The sequence below is a fragment of the Gadus macrocephalus genome, chromosome 3 (genome assembly GCF_031168955.1).
Source record: "Gadus macrocephalus chromosome 3, ASM3116895v1".
NCBI classification, from domain to species: Eukaryota; Metazoa; Chordata; class Actinopteri; order Gadiformes; family Gadidae; genus Gadus; species Gadus macrocephalus.
Window position 1 is genome coordinate 3,712,418 of NC_082384.1, and position 17,560 is coordinate 3,729,977.

Sequence of the window (17,560 nt, forward strand, 5' to 3'; positions counted from 1 at the left end):
TGTACACGATGTCTGTGTCAAGAAAATATGTGTTTGCTGTACGGTGTTTGCAGATGCATTGACTTAAAAGTACAACTTATTACCGCTGTATCAGCTGTTCTTTCCCAAATAATTTACCAAAAATGTGTGGCTAGGTAGATGAGAGAAGGAAAGTGAATGCGCGAGGTGCACAAGCAACATTATGCATGCGCCCTTAAAATAGCATCTGAACAACGCGCCCCTGACTTTAAACCAGGTATTTCCTGGTTTGTGGCGCAATTGTTTTCTGAAACTGCAAAATAGCACCAGGGAAAGTTTGCGCCAGAACACGCCTCCTCCTTTTGCCGAACCGCCCCTTGGGGCTCAAGAACATTCCCTAATTTACAGGCGCATGGCGGTGGAGGGAAAAGAACACTGCGCCAGTTGCAAACCAGCAACGACACATGCGTCAGCTTAGAAAGTCTGGCCTTACCTGTGTCTTAGGGAATAATGGATGCATCCACCTAGATGTATGATGGATAGATGAGCAACATTTGTTCAGGTCCACTGGGTAGACTGATCTATCAAGCATGCATCTAGATGGAGACTCCCACTGAAACACAGGGAAAGTAATGTAATGGCTAATCACACTCACACCTGGATGCATAATATCCCCCCTTTAAGGAGACAGGAGAGTCGTGGTTTGGGCTCCTCTGCTGATCGGCGGTCTCTGAGTCTTTAAGCCCCCCTCTTTGCTGTTAGTGGTGTACCACCTGCACCCCAACTTCTACCCCACACACACACGCACACACGCGCACACAAACGAACACACACACACAGACACACACACACACACACACAGACACACACACACACACACACACACACACACACACACACACACACACACACACACACACACACACACACACACACACACACACACACACACACACACACACACACTCGCATACACACACACACACCTTCCCCCCAGCCTGGGACAGCAGGATCTGGTCCAGAGGGATAACAGAGCAGGAAGAGGATGCTATTCCTTATTCAGCCCGCTGCACCGCAACCTGACTTCATTCCATATTTGGCACCAAGGAAGCAGGTCCCCCCCTCTACCCATCCATGAAACTATGCCTGGCCAGGTGCCAGGAGACGAAGAAAGAAGGGAGGAGGAAGGGAAGAAGAGGAAGTAGTGAATATGTTGCAGGGTGTTACCTGCATGGCAACGGGTCAAGATGCTGGAAAATAAGGAGGTACAGGAAGAAGGAGGAGAGATTGAGGAGGAGAGATGGAATAGGAGAGAGGGAAGAGGAGAGAGGGAGGAGGAGAGAGGGAAGAGGAGACAAGAGGGAGGAAAGAAGGAGGAGGAGAGAGGGAAGAGGAGACAGGGGAGAAGAGAGAGGGAGGAAGAGAGAGGGGGGAGGAGATAGGAAGGAGGAGGGCAGGGGGGAGGAGAGAGGGAGGAGGAGAGAGGGAGGAGGAGAGAGGGAGGAGGAGAGAGGGAGGAGGAGACAGGGGGGAGGAGAGAGGAAGGAGAAGGCAGGGGAGAGGAGTGAGGGAGGAGGAGAGAGGGAGGTAAATACAGGGAGGAGGAGGGATGGAGGAGGAGGGATGGAGGAGGAGAGAGGGAGGAGGAGAGAGGGAGAAGGAGAGGTAGAAGAGGAAAGAATGGAGTGCAGAAGGAAGCAGGATAAGGAGACAGGCTGCCCCTAGTCCTGCTCCAGAGATGGGTCCCCAGAGATACCTTTACTTTCACTTTGGCAGACACTGGCCCCCCGTCGCAGCCCAGCGGACGTGGCACCACATCACAGGGAGAGTGCTGGGTTCAGGGGCCCTCGGCCCTCCGGCTCCAAGGGCCACTGCTGGGCCGGCCAAATTGAAAAGGCGGAGCGCGGGCCCTGGAGCGTGAAAGAGGATAGAAGCAGAGAAGAACACAAAGAGGACAGGTGGAGGGGGCCTGAATGGAGAGACAAGGAGGGGCAGACCCTTACAAGAAGGACCCCCCCATCCCCATCACTTAAGGCATGAGAGAATAGTCTGTGTGTGTGTGTGTGTGTGTGTGTGTGTGTGTGTGTGTGTGTGTGTGTGTGTGTGTGTGTGTGTGTGTGTGTGTGTGTGTGTGTGTGTGTGTGCGTGTGTGTGTGTGTGTGTGTGTGTGTGTGTGTGTGCGTGTGCGTGTGCGGGCATGCGTGCATGCGTGTGTGCGTGTGTGTGTGTGTGTAGGGGGGGGGGCACTTAAAGAAGCGAACAGAGACTGACAAATTATTAACAGTTCTGCGGTCACTTTAGAGATGACAAAGGAGAGGCAGCGAAAAGGGGGCTGGGGGGTGAGTGGGGGGGTGGCGTTAAAGGGTAGAGGTGGTGCTATGGGGGGTGGTGTGACGCGGGGGTGGTGCTGTGGGGGAGTGGGGTGAGGGGGTCCATTGACATTTCCCCCAGTGGGGGCCAGTCACTTCTTTAATTAGCCAATGAGGCAAACATAACACCTTTGGGGACGAACCCTTGATCGCACACACACACACACACACACAAACACGCACACTCATACACACATACACACAGGCACAAACTCACACAAAAACACACACGCACTTGCATGCATAAATGCATGCACGCACGCACACTCACCGCATGCAAACATACATTCCCACACAAACACACACACACACACGCACACACACACAAACACGCAGGCGCACACACACACAGACAACCCTAATTGTTTCATGTGCTTCATGAAATGTTAATAAAATTCCCCCCCACCCTCTTTCTGCTGGTCCTGGCTATAATCTCCCCTCCTCCTCCCTTCTTAACTCAGAGGAGCCAATCCCAGTATGCTACCAGTGCCTGACAGACGTCGGCGCAGCGTTTCAAATCGATACCATTTAACTCTCATCTAGATGAAGCGTGGACTTAATGCTTTGTTTTAATAATTTCCTCTCTAATCTCCCTGTTGCCGCTCCTCCACTACGGATAAGGCTGGATCCCTCCTCAGGCTAAAGCCTCTAATTCTGAGCCCTTAAAGCTCTTTAATATATGAGATTAGTGCATATCCCGTGTTACCTTGGTGAATGAGAGCACTCTATCATATCTGCATTGCCATCAGCCCTCCTCCCTGTCCACTCCAACACTTCCTCTGCTCACCCTCTCTCCCCATAGGGCTCCCCGCGTTCCCACCAATCACACGCTAGATCTCTAATCTCAAGGCTGCTGCAGACGTCCTCAAAACTGGCTCACCTTCCTCATCTTTCTTTCCTTTTGTGCATTTTCTCTTGGAACAATCATCTGTCTGGAAGAGGGGACCTGTCAGCGTGTGAACGTCTAACTAGTAAACGTCTACCTCAGACTGGGCTGGCCCTAGTGAATATGTAACCCAAACTGGCACTAGTGAACATCTAACTCACACTGGCCCTAGTGAACGTCTAACCCAAACTGGGCCGGTTCTAGTGTACATCTTAGTCACACTGGCCCTAGTGAACATCTAACCCAAACCGGCCCTAGTGAACATCTAATCCAATCTGGCTCTAGTGAACATCTAACCCAAACTGGCTCTAGTGAGCATCTAACCCAAACTGGCTCTAGTGAGCATCTAACCCACACTGAGCCGGCCCTAGTGAACATCTAACCCAAACTGGCCCTAGTGAACATCCATCCCACACTGGGCCGGCCCCAGTGAACATCTAACCCAAACTGGCCCTAGTGAACATCCATCCCACACTGGGCCGGCCCCAGTGAACATCTAACCCAAACTGGCTCTAGTGAGCATCTAACCCACACTGGGCCGGCCCTAGTGAACATCTAACCCAAACTGGCCCTAATGAACATCCATCCCACACTGGGCCGGCCCCAGTGAACATCTAACCCAAACTGGCCCTAGTGAACATCCATCCCACACTGGGCCGGCCCTAGTGAACATCTAACCCTAACTGGCCCTAGTGAGCATCTAACCCACACTGTGCCGGCCCTAGTGAACATCTAACCCACACTGGGCCGGTCCTAGTGAACATCTAACCCAAACCGGCCCTAGTGAGCATCTAACCCACACTGGGTCAGCCCTAGTAAACATCTAACTCACACTGGCCCTAGTGAGCATCTAACCCACACTTGGCCGGCCCTAGTGAACAGCAGCAGCCGTTGGAGGAACACGCTCTAAACCCCCTCTGAAGCTCCGTCTGAGGGACGCTATTGAAGCAAGTTGGGAAGGATGAAAACGCCTGGGTAGAAGAACAGGAAACAGGCTGTACTCCGGCCCTTGGGTTGCTGGTTCCTCACGCGGGCTCTGTGTCGCCTGCCCAAGGGGTTCTGCTGTGACAGCTGCTTGCTTCCAGTTGGTCCGCACCATTCATCCCTCTGATCCATGCCTTGGTTTGTACCTGACACGTGGTTAACGTCATGGTCATCTAACGCCCTCCTCTCTCTTGTCTTGACGCAACGCAAGGGCCCATCGAGCCCTGCTTTATGAGAGAGTTTGAACCACCAACAGAAGAAGAAGGATAGTGCCATCGCCCTTGTACTTGAATGATAGAACAACAGGCTGAAAGGGGCGGGTTGCAGAATCTTTTGGTTTTCTATTCAGAAATAAATTCAGCTACTCAACACTAAGCTGGTAGTACTATACATGTCATGAAACATTTAAACAGGAGGCAGTGCTTGGGCCAGAAATTCTGCTGTGTAAAGTGGTGTTGCTTCTGAACCTAGGCAAAATGGTGGCTTCTCCTCGTCTTAAAGCAGTGGTGTTTGTTTACACTCGTCCAACTTTAATCCCAGGTTTCTTGTGTGTCGGGGCTGTCAGTCAAAGCGCAGACAGCAGCACCACAGGCCCTGTGCACATGCACAGACACGCTGGTGGTACTGGTGGAGAGTGCAGAGTAAACGCAACCACAAACACAGATGGATAAGCTCCCTGGTCCAGCGGCAAATTAGCCAAGAACAACATCTCCGTGGTGATCGGGTGACGACACACATACAGACACACAAAAACACACAAACGTGCACGCGTTCACACACCCAAACACACACACACACACACACACACACACACACACACACACACACACACACACACACACACACACACACACACACACACCGATGGAGGCAGTTTTTGCGTGCAGGTGTGACAGTGGTTCCACTAGTTCTTACTGGTCCTTACTGGTCCTTACTGGTTCACACATTAAAGTCATTTTTTGACCTTTACAATATGTATAGAAATAGACAGTAGTACTACTACTGCTAATGTGTTACTCTTACGTAAGAGGTCATGAAAATAACAAATGAACCATCAATGAACCATGCAGTTTTTCTCAATCTTTTAAACACGTTTTCTGAAACTATAGCTCAATTTCTCAAAACTCTAAACACAAACCTGAGAAGAGTTAATCATTTTGTCAAACTACACAAATTCTACTCAAATCGTTTTTTTCCTCCAAACAGTAAACACAGCTATCAAATGAATATATCTTAGGGAGCATCAATTAAACACTGTTGTGATCAATTCAAAACACTTCCATCAAAATAATACATATGTTTTGGCTTTATGAGGCCATGTTACATATTCCAATGTATACAATTGTTTAGACATGGCTTTTTTTTTTTTAAAGTTGCAATTAGGTGGTACATATAGTATAAAGACTTTGATGCTCTATAAGAGATATTCATTTGATAGCTGTGTTTACTGTTTGGTGGGAAATATCTGTTTTGTGAAGAATTAGTGTAGTTTTGACAAAATGATTAACTCTTCTCAGGTTTGTGTTTAGAGTTTTGAGAAATTGAGCTATAGTTTCAGAAAACGTGTTCAAACGATTGAGAAAAACCGTATTGCATTGACACAACCATATCAGAATAGGATACAATGCATATTTGTCCGTCCAATGAGCTCCAATGGGCTAAACTCACAATCCCAGCTTCCTAGAGTCATACTGTACACCTATAGTTTACAGTATGTAAACGTACCGCCTCCAGCTTAATGACACGAGTGATGGAGAAGGGACCTACAAACCTGGGGGCCAGCTTACGACTCTCCAAATCAAGGGGGAGGTCGCGGGTGGAGAGCCAGACATTCTGGCCAGTCTGGTAGACAGGGGACGGTGTACGGCGCTTGTTGGCGGCCGCAGTGTGGCGGTCCGCGGATTTGGTGAGGCAAGTGCGTGCCTGGTCCCAGATGCATCTGCAGTGGGGAATGAGGGCTTCTGCAGAGGGACAGGAGGACTCCTTCTCGAAGTCGGGAAACAGGGGTGGCAGATACTCGTAGGCGCATTGGAAGGGAGAGAGGCCTGTGGATGAGCAGGTGAGGATAATAATAATAATAATACATTTAATTTAGAGGCGCCTTTCAAGACACCCAAGGTCAACAGGAACAGGAAACAGGATAACACACCGCATAACAGGATGTTATGCGTATACTCTAACCACACTAGCTGGTCGGACCAGGAAGCCGGATTGCGGTTCACCAGGCAGCGAAGGGTGGTCCCCAGAGCTTGGTTCACCCTCTCGGTCTGTCCATTAGACTGGTGATGGAAGCCGGAAGACAGGCTGACGGAAGCCCCAACTAGGCTACAAAACTCCCTCCAGAGGACCAACGTGAATTGGGGCCCCCGACCAGAAACCACCTCTCCGGGCAGTCCATGGAGGCGGAAGACGTGGTAGAGGACCAGTTCCACAGTTTACCTGGCAGAGGGGGGTTTAGCAAGGGGAATGAAATGGGCCAGCTTGCTAAACCGATCGACGATGGTGAGGACGACAGTGTGGCCTTTGGACGCAGGTAGACCAGTCACAAAGTCCAGGGAGAAATGCTACCAGGGACGATGGGGGATGGGCAATGGATGCAGGAAGACGGCTGGTGGGCGGCGAGCGGTCTTATTCCGGTTGCATACAGGGTAGGCGTTGACGAAGCCGCGGACATCCTCCCCCAAAGACGACCACAAGAAGCGTCGCTGCAGGAATTCCTGGGTCCGCTGGATGCCGGGATGGCAGGTGAGCCAGGAAGCATGCCCCCACTGGAGCACATCGGAGCGGAGGGGAGCCAAACGAACAGGCGGTCAGGGGGACAGGAACTGGGGGCAGGCTGATTCAGAGTGGCGGCCCGCAACCTCTCCTTTATCTCCAAGGTGACAGAGGCGACGAGGCAGGAGGCTGGAACAATGGTGGAGGGTTCAACCGTCTCGTCGGGGCACTCGGGGAACTGTGGGGAGAGAGCATCAGAATTAACATTACGAGAACCAGGACGATAGGACAAGCTGAAATTCAGTAGCGTACCGTGGGGTTTAAGTCAGGGCCTTCAGTAACGAACTCCACCAACGGCCAACCCTCAAACACTTAGACATGCACACAAATTTCATATTAGGTGCCAATACAGCCAACACAGCCACAATAAGCACTACTGCATAGCATCCACAACATGACAGTTGATCTTCAGCAACAACAACAGCGCACATGCACACCACTTTTCATTAACGCAGAGCTAGAGTAATGCAGCATCACCATCAGATCTTTCCTTCTGTCACTCCGCAACCAGGTTGCACATCACACATATGACACAAAAGCAAGTGTTCACAGTTATTGTTATTTTCAACGGATGATTTCGCAACTTCAACAGATTCAATAAAGTAGCCTATAGCGACAATATTACAAGTGCAACGCCAGTTCATTAACAAAAATGAAACATACAAGTAGGCCTTTATGCTACATATTTTACAACAGCTACTCCAGCCAGAATATTAAGCCCACAGGAGTAGTAGTGAACGGGTTAATTTAATATGCTTATTTAGCGGCATCTACACAAAGCATTACCATTAAGCCTGCTGCCCAAATTCCAGCAATATATCTGTGTTTCAAATCATTAAAAAAAAATGCGTTATGAACTTAAGTACCACAACAACATTATGGCTCCTACACAGTGCAAAGTAAAACACACCCATCACCCATGGCCTGATGTTTTAAAGCTGCCTTGGTGAAGCTGTTAAGACTGCTAAATCCGGCCCTGTTCCATGTCCCCTCACCGATGTTAAACAACAAACACCACGAGTAGAATAGGTTGTTCTGAACGGTGCTAGCCGTTAGCCAGTCATAGCGGCTGTAGTTGCACTCTGTAAAGTGCCGCACAAAACCTTTACCGGCCTTGGTCAGCCCATCAGGCGTATGTGTGGGTCTTCCTCTTGAAATTAAATCTGTCTTCTCTCCAAACGATCGCCTTGCAAAAGGCAAACGAAGGAGATCAGAAACAGGATTGCTAGGTGCTGTTAAGGCTGTTGCCATAGTAGTTCACTATTAACTCTGTATCGCCAACGATTCAAAATTTGCTGTTGACATCACCGGGGACCAGCGCCGGCATATTGCTGGGCCCTGGGGTCGTGCTATTACTACACATCAACATTTGATTGGCTGATTACAGACGTCAGACGAATGTATTATCCAATGGGAGGTGGCAGCTTCAGCGAAAGGGTAGCAATACTTTTAGTGCTGGCCCCGCCGGTCCATGTAACCTAGCTGTGATGCGTTATTCAGCTGAGCTAAACCTTACAAAAAAACGGTTTTCCTTCTGGAATTATGTTGTAAGTACTGAAAATAATATGGAATTACGATGCGTTCAGACACAAATTAATGTAATTTTGAAAATAATTATCTATATTTATTATTTAGATTTTGACAGGGCCACCACTGGTGAAATTAAATTGGTCGAAAAACAGTGAGGCCTGTCAGGAGAACCTCAATATTACCTATTTTGGTAAATTACAGTTCAGTAATTGCACTGATAAGTAAAATGAAAAACACCACAGTAACAAAATGTTTAGACTGACTTTTGGGGGATGTAATGATGAAATCAGTTCAAGTACAAGTATAGTAAATATATATTTTTACTGTAATACAGTAAAATTATTACAGTAAAAATGAACTGAACTGACTGCATAAAAAGCTTTTCGTAGGCCAAAAAAATAAAAAATAAGAATATAAATGAGGTGATACAGATCTACATGAGATCTACACAATCCTGATCAGGCCAAAGGTCCATATCTAAATTTAGGGCATTTAGCAGACACTTTTTTTTAAGTACATTTGTCATAAGGAGTGAATAAGTATATCGCTGTCAGTACGGGTATGGGGCGGCAGTAGCTCAGGAGGTAGAGCGGGTTGGCTGTTGGTTCGATCCCCGGCTCCTCCGAGTGTCGAGGTGTCCTTGAGCAAGGCACCTAACCCTAACTGCTCCCGACGAGGTGGCTGTCGCCTTGCATGGTTGACTCCACCATCGGTGTGTGAATGTGTGCGTGAATGGTGGATGTGAGGCAATATTGTAAAGCGCTTTGAATGGCCAATGGTTAGAAAAGCGCTACATAAATGCATTCCATTTAGTACAGTAAATATGTTCATAGAACCAAGTGCAAGTACTAATAATCGCTAGGCTAACCCATTCCACGTGTACAGCAGTGATAGCAGATGCAGATGCTACACAATTAAGTACTACAAATAAGTGCGTACAACAAGTACATTAAGTACAAAATACAATGGTGGCCGGAAGGGGCTGCGTGGCTATGCAGTCGAGGTGAACTCTGAACAGGTGAGTTTTGAGTCTTTTGTGGAAGCTGGTGAGCTACTCTGCGATCGTGACATCGGCAGGAAGCTTGTTCCACCACTGAGGTCCCAAACAGAGAAAAATGTAAATTTGCTGACCGACCTTTGCTTGCTCTTAGCGATGGCAGTACCAGACGTCCAGCTGAGGTAGTTGAGCGGAGGGATCGAGGTGGGGTGTGTGGCTTGGACCAACGCTTGGAGGTAGGCAGGGGCAGTTCCATTGACTGCCTTGTAGGCTAGTACCATCATCTTGAATCTGATGCGAGCTACTACAGGGAGCCAGTGGAGATCCCGGAAGAGGGGGGTCACATGGGAGAACTTGAACACGAGGCGCGCTGCCGCATTCTGGATGCGCTGCAAAGGTTTAATCGCAGTGGCAGGGAGTCCAGCCAGGAGTGAGTTGCAGTAGTCGAGGTGAGATGACCAGTGATTGGACTAGAAGCTGAGCTGCCGCCCTTGTGAGGGAGAGCCGGATCCTGCGGATGTTGTAAAGTGCAAATCTGCAGGATCGGACCACCGTGGTGATGTTTGCGGTGAAGCATAACTGATTGTCCAGTACCACACTGAGGTTTCTGGCAGTTGGAGAAGGAGATGCAGTGATGTTCTCAACAGTACCCAGTAAGTCCATGTGTGGGCAATCTTTCCCTGGCATTAGGAGGAGCTCAGTCTTGTTGAGGTTAAGCCTCAGGCAGTTGTCCAAGTGCTGACGTCTGCCAGACGTTCAGATAAGCATGTTGCAATCAGGGCTTTGTCAGATGAGGGGAAAGAGAGAAATAGCTGAGTGTCATCAGCGTAGCAGTGATAGGAAAAGCCGTGTGATGTAATTACAGAGCCCAGAGATCTGGTTTAGAGGGAGAACAGACAAGGCCCCAGTACAGAGCCTTGAGGGACACCAGTTTCAAGCGTGCAAGGTTTGGACAAGAAGCCATTCCGTGTTACCTGATAAGTGCGATTCGTCAGGTAGGATGTGAACCAGGAAAGGGCAGAGTCAGCAATGCCAAGTTTAGTGGCAAGGAGGATCTGGTGGTTCACCGTGTCAAATGCTGCGGACAGGTCAGGGAGAATGAGAACCGATGAGAGGGACGAGGCTCTGGCAGCAAGGAGGGACTCTGTCACCGTGTGGAGAGCCGTCTCAGTGGACTGTGCCTTATTGAAGCCTGACTGGTGAGGGTCAAGCAGGTTGTTAGATTTGAGATAGGAGGACAGTTGGTTAGCGATGGCACGTTCTAGTGTTTTATTCTGGCAGTCTTGAAAGACACTTGAACAATGCCTGAAGTGAGCGACGAGTTGATGAGCACGGTGAGAATTGGCAGGATGTCGCTCGAGACAGCCTGGAGGAGAGAGGAAGGGATAGTGTCAAGGGGGCAGGTGGTGGAATGGTTAGATGTTATTATTCTGTTGACCGCGTCGGAGGTGAGAGGGAAAAATTGGATAAAGACAGGCGGGGATGGGAGGAGGGAGGATGGTGGCAGGGATGATAGAGGAGCTAATGTCCTTTACCTTCTGGGTAAAGTAGGTAGCAAAGTCCTAAGCAGTGAGGCAGGAAGGAGGTGGAGGGGAGGGAGGGGTGAGGAGGGAAGAGAACATGGCAATCAGTTTCCTGGGGTTTTAGGCAGAGGAGTTGATTTTGGTCCGGTAGAAGGCATTTTTGGCTGATGACACAGTGGAGGTGAAATCAGAGAGAAGGAAAAGATTGTGAGATAGATCATTAGGACAGTCTGATCCCTTCCATTTCCTCTCAGCTTCCCGCAACTCTGCTCTATAAGTCTGCAGAGATTTGGACAGCCAAGGAGGCGGGGGTGAGGATCGCGCACATCTGGAGTGGAAGGGACAGAGGGAGTCCAAATAGGAGGAGGGGGATAGGAGAGTGTCGGAGGATTCCTCTGTGGTTAGTTGAGAGAATCGTTCGACACAAGGTAGAGAAGATAGAACAGTTGAGGCAAACGTAGAGGGAGAGAGTGATTTCAGGTTACGGTGGGTGGTGACAATGTGGGGACTAGAGCGGAAGGGGGAGAGGACTTCAAGGGGAGAGAAAAAGCAACAAAGTGATGGTCAGACACGGGGAGCGGGGTAACAGAGAGAGTAGAGGTGCCGCAGGACCTTGTGAATATCAGGTCAAGTAGTTTCCCGGCCGTGTGTGGGAGGAGAAGGAAAGAGTGTTAAGTCAAAGGTGTCGAAAAAGTTAGTTAATTCAGGAGTGCAATTTCTCTGGCAGGATGTTGAAGTCGCCAAGGATAACGAGTGTCGTTTCAGGAAAGCAGCTGAGAAGGGCATCCATCTCGTCGTAGAAGTCACAAAGGGGACCTGGAGGATGGTAGATCACCACAATGAAGAGCTTGATGGAAAGGGTGACAGTGACGGCGTGGAGTTCAAATGCAGATCTGGCCATGTGTTCTAGTGGAAGGACCTGGTAGGACCACTTCGGCGAGATGAGGAGTCCGGTCCCTCCTCCCTGCCCTGATGGTCTTGGGGTGTGTGAGAATGAGTAGATGGTGGAGTGGGCAACAGGAGTAGCAGAGTTATCTGGAGTGATCCAAGTCTCTGTCAGGGCCAGGAAGTGGAGGGTCATGAGGGACACATAGGCCGAAATGGAGTCTGCCTTCTTGCCCGCTGATTGGCAGATCCAGAGTCCTCCCATCACTTCAAGGTCAGTGTAGGCAGGGGTCGGTGGATGGCAGAGATTGGATGGGTTGCTGCGCCGAGCAGAGGATCTATGGTGGCTTCGTCTATGAGTGGAAATCCTGACGATGAGTGAAGTACGACACATAGCTACAATACTATGTGACCAGACCAGGCTTCCCTGGTCTTCCTCGAGGGACTCCCACAGAGAGGCTCCCTTAGTCTTTGTTTCCCGGGTCTTCCTTTGCAGGGTCCTGACGCTACAGCTGACCCTGATATTAGCTAGCCTTCATATGCAGCCTTAGCTCTGCCAAGCAATCCAGCCTATTGTTGTCACCTTGTGGCTGAAACTAGCATCAACGACCTCTTACTAATGGCAGGGTTAAAGTTAGTAAAACCAATTGCAATGCTAAACACTAGAGTTCTTAGTTTCAAGACTCACCTACAGCCAGATATGAGACAACCTTCTTAAAGACAAATCTATATGTAACACAGCAGAGCTCACCGTGTCTCTTTTATGCTCTGACACATGACTGAAGTGTTTTGCCAGTTGAGTTTGAACAGGTGAGAAGTGAGTTAGACTTATTGGTAATTAGTTGTTGCGCTTTGAAGGTCAGTGTGATCCAGGTGAACCAAGTGTGCTAAATGATGAGATTTGTGAATAGAGTTTAGCAAAAATGTGAAAACATTGGAATTGTGCTTAGAGTTTAGCAGTCTGGAGTCTTGTATTTGATACATGAGCTTCAAGTTTTCAGAATTGTGTGCATAGTTCCAATTTTTGTGTGTATACAATCAAGAAAAACTGTAATAAGTGCATCCACTAAACTGCATATATACTAATATCAAAATAACATAAATATAGGTATTGATAATAGTATTTTATAAACAAATATAAACACAAATAAATAAATGGTTATATAATTGAGTATATTAAAGGTTGGGTATGGGATTTGCGAAATGCCAGCAGATTTTGAAAATACACAACTCAAATGGTCCTACCCCCTCTCCTTCAACGCTGACTCTTACTCCACCCATTCCAAGTACATGGACGGGCAATCATGCACGAGCAAACACAGATGCGCGAGAGCGAGTCATTTGCTAGTTAGCTAGCTCCAGTAGCTACCGCAGGATAACAACAAACAGAATCTTGCTCTGTGTCACGTGGTTTGAGTACGTGCACGAAGGGGCGGGGCGCGGGGGAGGGGGAGTGCAGTACGACCGTTTGATTGACGTACTTACTGTCCAATGCAACTCGGTGGCAATGGAAATCATTGGCTGGAGTTTTTCGAGCCCTGCCCGTTCCATAGATGATTGACTTGTTTAATTTTCAAGTCAGTACTTCTAACTCAGTGGCTGTAAGTGGGTTATGATAAGGATTTCAAGTAATTTTGCAAAAATTGCCAAAAAAGCGAATTCCATACCCAACCTTTAATAAAGTAATGTAAAAGCGTATTCTGTCAGGAGGTTTCAGATGTTCTGAGACATTGATTTGGTTTGACGTGGCGGCGTGAAGAGGAACAAACCTGATGGTTCACTTCTGTCTCAGTCTCACCTCACCACTCAAAACAAAAGCCTACACCTCTCTCTTCAGCGGCTCGCAGGGGAGTTCATAGGGAAAGGTAATGTATTGAACAGCCCAACCACCTCCACCACCTCCCCCCTCTCCCTTTCCTCCTTCTTCTACTACTCCTTCCGCCTCTCCTTCCTCTTACTCTCTGAATGGTAATCCCTGGGAAACCTCAAGCCCTAGTGGTTTGTTTGAAGCCAGCCACTGGCTGTCCAGCTAAGTACGCCCTCCAGTCATCTGAGTCATTAGATTAGGCTTAGGCACGGCCCCACAAAGACATTCCCTATCAACGTTTGTTTCAAGGAGAGAGGGGAGAGGGGGAGGACGGGAGGGAGGGAGGGAGGGAGGGAGAGAGAAGAGAGCGGGGAGAGGGAGGGAGGGAGGAAGAGAGAAGAGAGACGGAGGTAGGGAGAAAGAGAGAGAGAGAGAGAGAGAGAGAGAGAGAGAGAGAGAGAGAGAGAGAGAGAGAGAGAGAGAGACCAAGTTGGGCTCCAATGGATTAGGGGCCCAAGGAGGCCATTTTGTGGGAGTTGCGGTCCCGGACATGTCAGGGTTGTTGACAGTCTGAGCTCAGGATTAGCAGGGCCAGCGCCGCTATACGCGAGGCCTAATCCCTGGCTGTATCCTCATCTGTTTAGCAGGCCTGCTCAGGGGATTGCACTATGAGACTGTACACAGGGTGCTGGGTGCTGGAGTGGTACAGTATCACAACGCTGACGGCCCCCTGTAACCTGTTCACCCCTCCCTCGAGGGCCGCACCCGCAGACCCCCCCGCTTGGCTCGGACCCCCGCTGGGCCCGACCATGATCGTCCGCAGTGTTACAGCGCTGAGTGTCGTTCAGCTCTAATGTGGAGCATTGCATACGCACGCCCCCAAACTATAGGAATTAAAAAGTAAAGGTATTTCATCGCTTTCTTACAAAACCAAAATGCAATATTTAAATCTAAATAAATATAAAGTTGGATGCATTGGTGGACCGTTTATCCAAAGGCAATATAATATTTAACATGACGAGATTAGACAGTCTGAGGTAGGGGGGCCTAGTGGGCGTGGCCATACTATACAGTAGCCTGCATACTATTAGTTATTTTATTTGCATTAGTTATTTAATTATTATTACTCATTTTATTCTCATTAGTCATTGAAATATTATTACTCATTTTATTCTCATTAGTTATTTTATTCTCATTACTCATTTTATTCTATAATTAGTTATTGTATTATCATTAGTGATTGTATTATCCTTAGTTATTTTATTATCAATACCAATTGATATCAATATCAATTTCATTGTTAGTAGGTATTTTTTTATCATTACTTATTTTATTATTTGTAGTAATTTTATTATCATTACTTATTTTATCATCGTTAGTTATTTTAGTTGTATTGCTTATTTTATTTGTATTAATTATTTTATCATCATTATTTATTTTATCACATTACTTATTTTATTATCATTACTTATTATACACAGATACACTGAAACGGATGAAATTCAAATATGACCACAAATAAATAAACACATAAACAAACCTACTTTTATTTTATAAAGTAAAGCACAACGTTAACTATACTGTTTCGACTGTGACATTATTCAGGAAGCAGAAGTACAGAACACAATCGGGTCATATTATGATTGTTAAATAGGTTTAAATACAAACACTCCTCCTCCGATCACAGATAATTTCTGGGGGATTTCAGCCAAATGTTTCTTCTGACCATGTCGATTGAAATACTAGAACAGTACAGAACTAGAAGACTGGTGTGTTTCTATATCTTTGGGGGACGTGTATCTGGGTTTCTGGGTTTTCTCAGACTCGAACAGGAGCGAACCTCTCTGGTCCCCTGGTCTTCATCAGCCCTGAAGCTCTGCAGTAGCCGGGCCCCGTCCAAGACCAGCAGCAGGGCCCCAGACCTGCAGCATGGCCCCTGCCTAGCAGCGGGGCCCGGTCCCAGACAAGCAGCAGGGCCCCAGACCAGCAGCAGGGCCCCCAGACCAGCATTGGGGGCACGTCCCAGACCGTGTCTCGGGTCGGTCCACCTGCAGCCAGAGAACCCACCACAGCTCTCTACAGGACCTGGTCTATAGCGACAATGGTCTATAGGGACACTTATCCATCTGAGAAATGGGTCCATAGGGAAACTGGTCCATAGTGACACTGGTCCATAGTGACACTGGTCCAAAGGGACACTTGTCTATCTGAGACACTGGTCTATAGGGACACTGGTCCATCTGGGAAACTGGTCCATAGGGACACTGGTCTATACGGACACTGATCCATCTGGGAAACTGGTCTATAGAGACACTGGTCCATAGGGACACTGGTCCATAGGGACACTGGTCTATAGGGACACTTGCCTATAGGGACACTGGTCTATAGAGACCGTGGTCCATAGGGACACTGGTCCATTTGGGACACTGGTCTACAGGGATACAGTTCCATAGCAAAAGAACGCTATTGCACCCATGGAGCCTACCTGTGTGTGTTTTAGAGCAGGCAGAGGGACACATGCTTAGGAGAGGTGGCCAGTGTATCATCAAGAGCAGGTGTTCAGGAAGACATTCTCAAAAGACACACACACACACACACACACACACACACACACACACACACACACACACACGCACGCACACACACACACACACACACACACACACACACACACACACACACACACACACACACACACACACACACAATCACACAGGGTTACACACACACACACACACACACACACACACACACACACACACACACACACACACACACACACACACACACAGGGATACCCACAGCATAGATAGCTTGAAGTTGGTGCTGTACTGGCTTGTTGCTGCTGCTGTGTCCTGGTTCTTAGTGACGTCCTGAACCCTGTCGTGTGCAGGAGGAACCAGCAGTGGCTTGCAGGCGGGCACATAGAGCAGCGGGGCACCGCCCAGACAAACACACGCCGCCCCGCCCCGGGCGTGTTTACCTAAACCTGTTTGTCCAGCTGCACGCCGTCTTCTGAGGAACGCCGCGTGGGCCGGGACCCACGGTTAATTAAAATCGTGATTTGTTCGTTTCCACGTTGGATCAACAGCGTTGTACACATTACCGCCAACATGAGCCGCTAAACTCACAGGGGGCGGGGGGCCGTGGACATGTTTGTTAACCTGGTATGGGCCTAGACCATGCTGTCCGGGGGGGTCCGGGGGGGGGGGGGGGGGGGGTGGAGGGGGATAGAGGATGGACAGAGTGTGCGTCTTGAATTTGCCATATGTTCAAGAGCACCAGGTTTCTGAAGACCTACATGGGATCCATAGTTGTAATAAATAAAGTACATAATAAAGTATATACTATATATATAAATGAAAAAGTAATAGGCTTTTAGGCTATAGGAAGCCTGCTTAGGATTAAAACAATTTGAATCAAGTCATGCACGTTCACGTTGTAGTACGCTTACATGTATTAGGGCTTATTGCCAGTTTCTTTTTTGTGAAACTGTATCTTCTGCTCCAGCCTAATTCTCAATGGTTCCTACCAATGGGACATCAGGGTGACATGTGATTGATTGTGGACGTTCAGTTTAGATAAGTCACACACATGCAAATTCCGTGTGCATGATTTCCATACATACTGCAATTTTGACTAATAAGTCTATCTATATTATTTTTCATATTATCCATATCATGACTTTTTTTGTTTATTTATTTGTTTATAAGGCTACCTTTTCATTCTGCTAGAATTGTGTTTAATTTAGAAAAACTACAAACCATAATGGAAGCCTTTTTCTCAGTACCTGATGATATCACACAAGTTTCGTTTGAATTAAAGCATTAACTGAAATACTAACCA

The 17,560-nt window shown here is 48.0% G+C and overlaps 1 pseudogene; it reads right to left on the reverse strand.

Moving 5' to 3' along the window:
- Window positions 1-1,775: 1,775 nt before the first annotated feature.
- Window positions 1,776-12,172, reverse strand: LOC132453694 (uncharacterized; annotated as a pseudogene).
- Window positions 12,173-17,560: the final 5,388 nt, after the last annotated feature.